Consider the following 11709-nt stretch of genomic DNA (forward strand, 5'->3'; position numbering starts at 1 on the left):
TATAATATAAAGCAGTGGAGACCCAAGACAGAACCTTGTGGAACACCAAAATTTACCTCAGTATGTCTAGAAAAATCACCGTTTACATCGTGCTGATGGCAATCAGTTAAATAAGACCTGAGCCAGGAGAGGGCCATTCCCTTAACTCCCACAACATTTTCTAGTCTATCCAGAAGAATGGAATGATCAGTGGTGTCAAATGCTGCACTTGGGTCAAGCAACACAAGCAGTGAGACACAGCCCTGATCAGACACCAACAGTAGGTTGTTTACTACTTTAACCAGAGCTGTCTCTGTGCTATGATGAGGTCTAAATTTTGACTGATACATTTCATGGATGTTATTCCTATGTAAATATAAGCATAACTGCTGTGCCACAGCTTTTTCAAAGATCTTGGAGATAAAGGGGTGGTTTGATATTGGCCGATAATTGGACAGCTGATGGGGGCTGAGGCCAGGTTTTTAATCGGGGGTTTGATAACTGCTAGTTTAAAATGTCATAAAATTTGACATTGAAACATTGTAAAGTTGTCTTCTTTTGGCTGCTCCCAATCAGGAGTCACCACAGCGGATCTTTCGTCTCCATTGCTCCCTGTCTTCCGCAACCTTCTCTACCGCACCTGCCACTTTCATGCCCTCTCACCACATCCATGTATCCTCTTCTTTGGCCTTCCTCGTTTTCATGTGCCTGGCAGCTCCATCCTCAACATTCTCCTTTCAACATGCTCTTCATCTCTTCTCAGGATGTGCCCATACCATCTCGGTCTCATCTCTCCGTGGGCGGCACAGTGGTTAGTACGGTCGCCTCACAGCAAGAAGGTTCTGGGTTCGAACCCAGCGGCCGGCGAGGGCCTTTCTGTGTGGAGTTTGCATGTTCTCCCTGTGTTTGCGTGGGTTTCCTCTGGGTGCTCCGGTTTCCCCCGCAATCCAAAGACATGCAGTTAGGTTGATGTGGGGCGGCCTTGGGCTGAGGTGCCCTTGAGCAAGGTACCTGACCCCTGACTGCTCCCCGGGTGCTGTGTGTGTGTGTGTGTGTGTGTGTTCACTGCTTCAGATGGGTTAAATGCAGAGGATGAATTTCACTGTGCTTGAAGTGTGCATGTGACAAAGGTTTCTTCTTAATTCCCCAGCTTTCCACATCTGTTGTCCCTCTGATTTGCTTGTTCCTTATCCTGTCTGACCTCGTCACTCCCATCGCAAACCTTAACATCCTCAACTCTGCCACCTCCAACTTTGCCTACTGTCTCCAATCCATACATCACAGCTGGTCTCACTACTGTCTTATACATCTTACCTTTCACACTTGCTGGGACTTTCCTATCATGCATGACTCCCGAAATCCTTCTCCAACTGCTCCACCCTGCCTGCAGTCTCTTTCTCACCTCACTATCGCAACCCCCATTTTCTTGCACAGTTGACCCCAGGTACTTGAATTCACCAACTTTCTTTACATCTACTCCTTGCATCTTCACTACACTCTCATCCCAATTCTCATTGTTGCACATGTATTCGGTTTTGCTACTGCTCACCTTCCTTCATTCAAATCAAATCAAGTTTATTTGTATAGCGCTTTTAACAATAAACATTGTCGCAAAGCAGCTTTACAGAATTTGACCGACTTAAAACATGAGCTAATTTTATCCCTAATCTATGCCTCCAATACCCTTTTCATTCCAATGCATACCTCCATTTCTCCAAACCCAACTCGGCCTCCTTTCTACTTTCGCCACATGTCACTATATCCTCCACAAACGTCACATTCCATGGTGACTCTTGCCTCACTTTGTCCGTCAAGCTATGCATCACTATGGCAAACAAGAAAAGACTCAAAGCAGATCCTTGATGGAGTCGTTCCAACTGCACACCTCACTGCTGTTTCACTGTTCTCATTCATGTCTTTGGTCACTCTAGTATACTTCTCATTCACTCCACACTTTTTCTCATACACTACCGTAACTCATTTATCGGCGCTTTATCGTATGCCTTCTCCGGGTCTACAAACACACGATGTAGCTTTCTCTGGCCTTCCCTGTACTTCTCCATTAACGTTCTTAAAGCAAAAATTGCATCTGACGTACTCTTCCTTGGCATAAACCTGTACTGCTGTTCAGATTGCTACCTCTCTTCTCAGTCTTGCCTCCAATACCCTTTTCCATAACTTCATGGTGTGGCTCATTAATTTTATCCCTCTTTACATCTCCCTTATTCTTGTATATTGGGACTAGCACACTCTTTCTCCATTCATTTGGCATTTTCTCATTCTCTAGGATCTTATTAAACAACATTGTAAAGTAATGGTGCATTGTTGTTCACTGTACAAAGATTCCAGTGTGAGTGGCGTGTTCAACAATCCGTGTGCATCAGTCCAGTCTCTCGGAGTTGAGGGGTCTGATGGCATGTGGGAAGAAACTGTTAGTCTGGCTGTGAAGGCCCGAATGCTTCCGTACATTTTTCCAGACGACGGGAGCGTGAAGAGATTGTGGGAGGGGTGTGTAGGGTCATCCACAATGCTGGTGGCTTTCCGGATGCAGCATGTGGTGTAAATGTCCTTGATGGAAGGAAGAGAGACTATCTTTTCAGTTGTCCTCATGATCTGCTGTAGGGTCTTACAATCCAAGATGGTGCAATTCCCAAACCACACTGTGATGCAGCTGTTCAGAATGCTCTCAATAGTCCATCTGTAGAATATTGTGAGGATGGGTGATGGGAGAGAATTCTTTATTATTATTATTATTATTATTATTATTATTATTATTCAGTTCAATTTATATAGCACCTTTCTCACACCCAAGGTTGCTTTACAATTGGGGGGGGAAGAACTGCTTTTCGAGAGATGAAGAAAATAATGTCCGCCAGAAGAGGGTTAGGATGTAATTCCAATGGCATAGCTACCCATAGTCCCACCAAAAGGCATCTGAAGATAAATCCCACACCGCCTACACAGCCACCGCCAGGCAACATCACTCGGAACACTGCGGCATGGATCCACAAAGCGAGCACAGAAGCACTGCTGCACCGAGCACTGGTATATCCCAAACCACCTGCACAGCCACCATGACACCACTGGGCAACATCACTCGGAACACTGCACCAAGCACACAAGCACCACCGCGCAGAGTGCTGGACAACCACAATGTTAAGAGAAACGAGCTTATTGCAGTCCATAGCGAGGAGCACAGGCATCACCCATGGTGCACTAAGACCTGAAGGAAACGGACACCTAAAACTGGGGCCAGAGCTACACCACAACTGGCGGACAAAACACTCAAAGGAAACCTCAAATTGCATAAGAAAAACAAAAGGGGAAAAAAAGTAAATAAAAAGCTCTGGTGAGAAGTGGTAGCCAGAATGCGCATGGCATATCAACCGGAAATGTAGCTGGGTTTCCCTCAGCCTTTGTAGGAAGTAGAAATGCTGGTGGGCTATTTTGGCTATGGAGCTGATGTTGAGGGACCAGGTGAGGTTCTCTGCCAGATGAACACCGAGGGATATGGTGCTCTTGATGTTCTCCACGTGTGAGCCGTCTGTACATTGGAGAGCGGTCACCTTCGTGTTCTTCTGAAGTCAACAACCTTTTTTTTTTTTTTTTGGGGAGGGGTCCATGTTCAGAGACAGGTTCTTGACTCTGCACCAGTCTGATAATCATTGCACAGCCTCTCTGTATGCTGACTCATTGTTCTTACTGATGAGACCCACCACAGTCGTGTCATCGGCAAACTTGACGTGATTTGAACTGTGAGTTGCTGCACAGTCGTGAGTCAGCAGAGTGAACAGCAGTGGACTGAGCACACAGCCCTGGAGGGCCCAAGCGCTCAGTATGGTGGTGCTGGAAGTTCTGCTCCCAATCCAGACTGAGGTCTCTCAGTCAGGAAGTTCAGGATCCAGTCGCAGAGGGAGGTGTTCAGGCCCAGCAGACTCGGCTTCCCAATTAACTGCTGAGGAACGATTTCATTGAATGGTGAACTGAAGTCAATGCAGGATTCCTGCTGGTGCTCGTCACACTCATTTAACGAACATAATCCATCAGTGACGAAGAGACAATTCCTAGCAGTCGTCACAGTGAAAAATTTATTTGTTCTCTTAATCATAGGTCATCTTTTCTAGAAATCCCTCTGTTTGTTGAAATCCAGCCACAGTGAAGAGACTGGGGGGGGGTGGGGAGCCAGTGTGTAAACAATGAGCACGTGCTTGTGACCAATAAAAATTGACTACACACAATGACCAAATGAGTGCCAAGCTTTTGACCGATCACAGTGCGTCTTAATCGGCCTGGTGTGGGGGTGTAATTACAATGGTGCTTGAAAGTTTGTGAACCCTTTAGAATTTTCTATATTTCTGCATAAATATGACCTAAAATATCAGATTTTCATACAAATCCTAAAAGTAGATAAAGAGAACCAAGTTCAACAAATGACAAACATTATACTTGGTCATTTATTTATTGAGGAAATTGATCCAATATTACATATCTGTGAGTGGCAAAAGTATGTGAACCTCTAGGATTAGCAGTTAATTTGAAGGTGAAATTGGAGTCAGGTGTTTTCAATCAATGGGATGACAATCAGGTGTGAGTGGGCATCCTGTTTTATTTAAAGAACAGGGATCTATCAAAGTCTGAGCTTCACAACATGTTTGTGGAAGTGCGTCATGGCACGAACAAAGGAGATTACTGAGGACCTCAGAAAAAGCATTGTTGATGCTCATTAGGCTGGAAAAGGTTACAAAACCATCTCTAAAGAGTTTGGACTCCACCAATCCACAGTCAGATTGTGTACAAATGGAGGAAATTCAACACCATTGTTACCCTCCCCAGGAGTGGTTGACTAACAAAGGTCACTCCAAGAGCAAGGCATGTAATAGTCGGCGAGGTCAGAAAGGACCCCAGGGTAATGTCTAAGCAACTGAAGGCCTCTCTCACATTGGCTAATGTTCATGAGTCCACCATCAGGAGAACACTGAACAACAATGGGGTGCATGGCAGGGTTGCAAGGCAAAAGCCACTGCTCTCCAAAAAGAACATTACTGCTCATCTGCAGTTTGCTAAAGACCATGTGGACAAGCCAGAAGGCTATTGGAAAAATGTTCTGTGGATAGATGAGGCCAAAATAGAACTTTTTTTTGTTTAAATGAGAAGCGTTATGTTTGGAGAGAGGAAAACACTGCATTCCAGCATAAGAACCTTATCCCATCTGTGAAACATGGTGGTGGTAGTATCATGGTTTGGGCCTGTTTTGCTGCATCTGGGACAGGACGGCTTGCCATCATTGATGGAACAATGAATTCTGGATTATACCAGTGAATTCTAAAGGAAAATGTCAGGACATCTGCCCATGAACTGAATCTCAAGAGAAGGTGGGTCATGCAGCAAGACAACGACCCTAAGCACACAGTTGTTCTACCAAAGAATGGTTAAAGAAGAATAAAGTTAATGCTTTGGAATGGCCAAGTCAAAGTCCTGACCTTAATCCAATCGAAATGTTGTGGAAGGACCTGAAGCGAGCAGTTCATGTGAGGAAACCCACCAACATCCCAGAGTTGAAGCTGTTCTGTATGGAGGAATGGACTCAAATTCCTCTAAGCTGGTGTGCAGGACTGATCATCAGTTACCAGAAACGTTTAGTTGCAGTTATTGCTGCACAAGGGACTCACAGCAGATACCGAAAGCAAAGGTTCACATACTTTTGCCACTCAGATATGTAATATTGGATCATTTTTCTCATGAAATAAATGACTAAGGCTAATATTTTTCTCATTTGTTTAACTGGATTCTCTTTATCTACTTTTAAGACTTGTGTGAAAAATCTGATGTTTTAGTTCATGTTTATGTAGAAAATTCTAAAGGGTTCACAAACTTTCAAGCACCACTGTATCTCTGCATGAACCGAACAGTGGTGCAGTTGAAAGCTGGCAAAGTTTGTTGGGTGAGGTGCAAACAGGATATTGGAGGCAGCACGAGGAACAAGTACAAGAATCAGGAACTCAAACACTGCTAGTAAGGCTTGATTAATGCGTACTGACACAATGCTTCGCACTGATCATGCATCAGCAAAGTCGTTAAATGGGTGCACGTTTAGGTGCATGTTGTTAGTGGTGCACGTGCTGGAGTCTGCTCTATGTATACGCAGCCTGGGGTGCGCCTTCAGGTGCCACAGCGCACAGGACTGGACCCCCCCCCCCCCCAAGAGCTCCCTCCGGGAGCAAAAATCCATCCTGCTTGGTTCAGGCTCAGGACACAACTTGGACTCTGGAGATGGTTCAGGAATGGACTTGGGCTTGAGCTGTGGAGATGACTCAAACTCTGGATTGGTCACGGGCTCTGGGCTTGACTTGGCTCAGATCCAGGATTTGCAGCAGACTCTATCTCTGGGCTGGAGTTGAGCTCTGGACTGGACTCTGGCTCAAGCTCAGGAAGTGACTCAGGGTTGAGTTCTGGAACCGGCTTGGGTTCAAGGCAGGAAACAAGCTTCAACTCCAGGCTTCAGGCTGTATTCAGGCTCAGTAGAGGACTTGAGCTCTGAACTTGGACTGTGGACTTGGACTCAGAACTGGACTCTGGCATGGGCTCGAGCTCTGTCAACACGTTGCTTCAGTCCTGGTTAGGACCTGGCAGCGGGACGATGACGTCTTCGTAACTGGGTGGTGGAGGAACGACGATGCCTTCATAACCGGGCAGCAGTACAACATGACCTCTTCATGGCCAGGCAGTGGCGCGACACTGCCGCCTTCATAGCTGGGGCAGCAGAGGAATGATGACACCTTCGTAGACAGCAGAGGTCGCGCCGTTGTCCTCTCTAACATAGGTTCTGGCACTGGAGCTGGCACAGGCATTGGAGCTGACTCTGGCACTGGTTCTGGAGCAGACTCTGGAACAGGCACTGTCACTGGAGCTGGCTTTGACTCAGATTCTGGCTCTGATGCTAGAGTTGGCATTGGCTGAGAAACTAGCTCTGGAACGACCCTCCTCTGCTGTCTTCGCAAAGGCCTACTGGAGGGAGCTCTGGAGCAATGGCCTCCTCTGCTGTGTCAGCCTCGGGCGTGATTGGGCCCCCTCCCAAAAAATTTCACGGCGGTCCCCCTTTTCCAAAGATTCATAGATGGACCAGAGCATGGCAAAAACGGTCTGTGAGCTCTAGAGGCATGGGTGCTCTACTCTGATCAGTTAATCCACCCATTGGGGTGGTCATCCAGAAATAAACGTTAGTGTAAAGCTTACCCAGATGGGCTTTAGTGGCTTGGGGTTCTGGTGGCTTGGGGTCCTGGAGGTCTTTATAGAAAGTCACACTGCATGATGAATCCCATAGGGTGATGTATTCCATGGTAGGGTGCCGGGGAACTCCAGTCAGAATTCAGCTGGAAATACGAGGCGAGGGGCTGAGACAAGGGCACCCGAAAGCAGCGTGGAATTGCATGCTGAAATAGTTCCGTGACATCCATTGTTGAACGAAGTATTCTGTCAGGTATGAGGTAGGCAGATGTAAATGCAGATGTATATTTATTTACAGTTAGGTCCGTATATATTTGGACACTGATACATTTTACCAGTTTACTGAAACATATTCAGGTTATAGTTATATAATGGACAAAGTCCAGACTTTCAGCTTTCATTTGAGGGTATCCACATTAAAATTGGATGAAGGGTTTAGGAGTTTCAGCTCCTTAACCTGTGCCACCCTGTTTTTAAAGGGACCAAAAGTAATTGGACAATTGACTCAAAGGCTATTTCATGGGCAGGTATGGGCAATTCCTTCGTTATGTCATTCTCAATTAAGCAGATAAAAGGCCTGGAGTTGATTTGAGGTGTGGTGCTTGCATTTGGAAGGTTTTGCTGTGAAGAAAACATGCGGTCAAAGGAGCTCTCCATGCAGGTGAAACGAGCCATCCTTAAGCTGCGAAAACAGAAAAAACCCATCTGAGAAATTGCTACAATATTAGGAGTGGCAAAATCTACAGTTTGGTACATCCTGAGAAAGAAAGAAAGCACTGGTGAACTCATCAATGCAAAAAGACCTGGACACCCACAGAAGACAACAGTGGTGGATGATCGCAGAATAATTTCCATGGTATAATTTCCATGAAAACAGCCAGAGGGGGCGCTGCACAGTGGCGACCTGCAGCACAGTTTGTCGGCGTGTTTGATGTTCAGTGTTGTTTGTTTTGTTCTACGTGATTTATTTTGAAAATAACGTAGATAAGTTCGACCACAGTCATTGTAGGCCACCATGAGCCGTATATGGACATTAGTTTTATTATTATTTTTGTTAGCAGTTACCGCGGTGGTGTTCTCAGCATGCAAACCAGCCGGCGAATCTGGGGCACATATACGCTACAAGAAGGATTTTCTTTTGCAACTCCGTGATCGTACACAGGACTGGATATCAGATACAAATATACCTGCAGAGATTATAAAGCACATCAGTAGTAGATTTGGACAGAAGAGGAAACGGGGGAAGCGAGGAGGAACGCGTCTAAAACTCAGAAAGAGGAATGCAAAAGTGCCACTTCCAACAATCATCTTGGCAAACGTCCGTTCGCTCAAGAGGAAAGCGGACGAGTTGCGAGCAAACACTCGCTACTTGTACGAATACCGGGAGGCCTGCATACTAGCCTTCACTGAAACCTGGCTGAATAATGGCGTGTCGGACTCGGAGGTTTGTCCAGAGGGCTTTTCAATCATATGATTAATGACCGATGGTGCAGGACAACGGTGATGAGGAAAAAAATATGCACCCCGGATATTGAACTTCTGTCAGTGTCCCTCCGACCGTCGTATTTACCTCGTGAGTTCCCACAATTATTTTTGACTATTGTGTACATACATCCAAGAGCAAATACAGACAAAGCAGCCGACGTCATTTATAATATCAATCAGGAGTTTGATGAGATTTCCCCTGATGCACCCAAGTTTGTAATGGGGGACTTTAATAACTGTACCCTTAAACGTGCACTCCCCACCTATTCCCAGTATGTCACATGTTCAACAAGGAACAATAAGGTTATAGACTTGTGCTATGGATCCATTCCGAAGGCATATTCATCCTGTGCAAAAGCACCCCTGGGTAGCTCAGACCACAATATTATTCTGCTGACACCCACTTATAAGCAGGTTCTAAAACGAGTCAAACCTACTGTGAAGCAGACTCAGGTTTGGCAGGAGGATAGTGTGGAGACTCTGAAAGGGTGCTTTGAGTCTACAACATGGAGCACCTTTGAAAACTCCTCTGCCGACCTGCATGAGATGACAGAGGTCATTTCAGGTTATATAGACTTCTGTGTGGAGACAGTGATTCCCAAAAAGACCAGTAGGGTGTACCCAAATAATAAACCCTGGGTGACTAAAGAGTTGAAGGGGGTGTTAAACGAGAAAAAGAGGATGTATGCTTTGGGAAGTAAACAGGACATGAAGGAGGTACAAAGAAAAGTTAACAAGGAGATCTACAAAGCTAAATGCCAGTACAGAGACAAGGTGCAAGAGATATTAATGGCTGGAGATTCAAGGGCTGCATGGACTGGTATTAAGTTGATGGCAAATGCCCCATACAAGACAAACAAAAGCTCAGAACAACAAACAGAGGATAGAGCACGCTATCTGTTGGCCAATGACTTGAATGAATTTTTCACCCGTCATGAGCATATGGCCAGTGGCAGTAATTCCATTTTGCTACAGGATGGGTTACAGGACAATGGGGCAGTGGGAATATTCAACATTAAGGAGGATACAGTGCGGCGGGTGTTTGAGAAGATCAACATCCGAAAGAGTCCTGGGCCTGATAATATAGGAGGCAAGGTGCTGAGATACTGCTCAGCCCAATTGAGTGGGGTCTTTTGCTACCTTTTCCAACACTCATTGGATATTCAGGTGGTACCACATATTTGGAAAAAATCATACGTGGCCCCCCTTCCCAAAGTTCCTTATCCATCTTCTCCCAAGGACTATAGACCCATTTCCCTCACCTCACTTGTAGTCAAATCATTTGAGAGGATTGTCAAAACCCACATCAACTCTTGCCAGCAAGCCCTTGACCCACTACAATTTGCATATAGGCGTGACAGAGGAACAGATGACGCCATTGTCACACTTTTGGATTATTTGTATATGCACTTGGAAGGTTTTAAGACACATGCTCGTGTCCTTTTTGCTGATTTTTCATCAGCTTTTAATACCATACACCCACACATTTTAGCTGAAAGATTAAAAAAAGACTTCTGCTTTGATTTTAAATTAAGTGGACTATGGACTTTCTGCAGGGCAGAGCACAGCAGGTGAAGGTAGGCAACGTCTTGTCAGATGTTCGACTTACCTCTATTGGAACTCCACAAGGTAGTGTTCTTTCACCTTTGCTGTTTATTTTGCATACCGACAGCTGTCGTAGTAGTCACCCTGGTTGCCACATAATTAAATATGCAGATGATACAGCCTTGGTAAGCTTACTGAACCATAATGAAGCCACGCATGGTCCAGCACTGGAGGAATTTGTCAACTGGTCTGAAATGTCTAACCTGCATCTCGGTATATCTAAGACGAAAGAGCTGATCTTTGATTTCAGACAAAAAGTCTTACCAGCGCCCCCCTCAGTTATTGGAGGAGAGGAGATTGAAGTGGTAATGGACTATAAATATCTTGGTCTAATTATAGACCACAAATTATCATGGGACAGTTGTGCAGATGCAATTTATAAAAAGGGTCAACAGCGTTTGTATTTCCTAAGGAAACTTAACTTTTTTAATGTTGACAATACAATTATGATGTTATTTTACAAGTCTTTTATTGAAAGTATTCTTTGCTATGGTATTGTATGCTGGTATGGTCACTCCAAAGTGACGCACAAAAGTAAACTGGGTAAAATCGTTAAAACAAGTGGGAAAATAATGGGGTGTCAGCAAAAAGAGCTTAATAACCTTTACCTGGATAGATTAGCCAAGAAGGCAGGCAAAGTCTGCACTGACATTACCCACCCCCTCTCAGTTAAATTCCAAACACTTCCCTCAGGTCGTAGATACAGATACCCTAACATCAGAACAAATGGAGCAAAGAACTCCTTCATCCCCATGGCAATTAATCAATTGAACAAGATATGGGAGATACATACTTAAAACTACACTCATACTTGTGTTAATGTACAAATGATTTTTTTTTTTAACATTTCTAGCATTGATTGATGCCTCTGACCAGTGGTCTGTATTTATTTACACGTTTTGCTATTTATTGTGTTGTGATGGGTTTTTTATTGTGTGTGTTTTTTGTCACTTTGCTGTGCTGTAAGACAAATTGCCTTTTTTAAGGACATTTAAAGCTTTCAAGTCAAGTCATGGTGAAGAGAAACCCCTTCACAACAGCCAACCAAGTGAACAACACTCTCCAGGAGGTAGGTGTATCAATATCCAAATCTACCATAAAAAGAAGACTGTATGAAAGTAAATACAGAGGGTTTACTGCATGGTGCAAGCCACTCATAAGCCTCAAGAATAAAAAGGCTAGATTGGACTTTGCTAAAAAAGCATCTAAAAAAGCCAGCACAGTTCTGGAAGAACATTCTTCAGACAGATGAAACCAAGATCATCCTCTACCAGAATGATGGCAAGAAAAAAAGCATGGCAAAGGCGTGGTACAGCTCATGATCCAAAGCATACCACATCATCTGTAAAACACAGCGGAGGCAGTGTGATGGCTTGGGCATGCATGGCTGCTAGTGGCACTGGGTCATTAGTGTTT

The sequence above is a fragment of the Neoarius graeffei genome, unplaced genomic scaffold (assembly GCF_027579695.1).
Source record: "Neoarius graeffei isolate fNeoGra1 unplaced genomic scaffold, fNeoGra1.pri scaffold_72, whole genome shotgun sequence".
Lineage (NCBI taxonomy): Eukaryota > Metazoa > Chordata > Actinopteri > Siluriformes > Ariidae > Neoarius > Neoarius graeffei.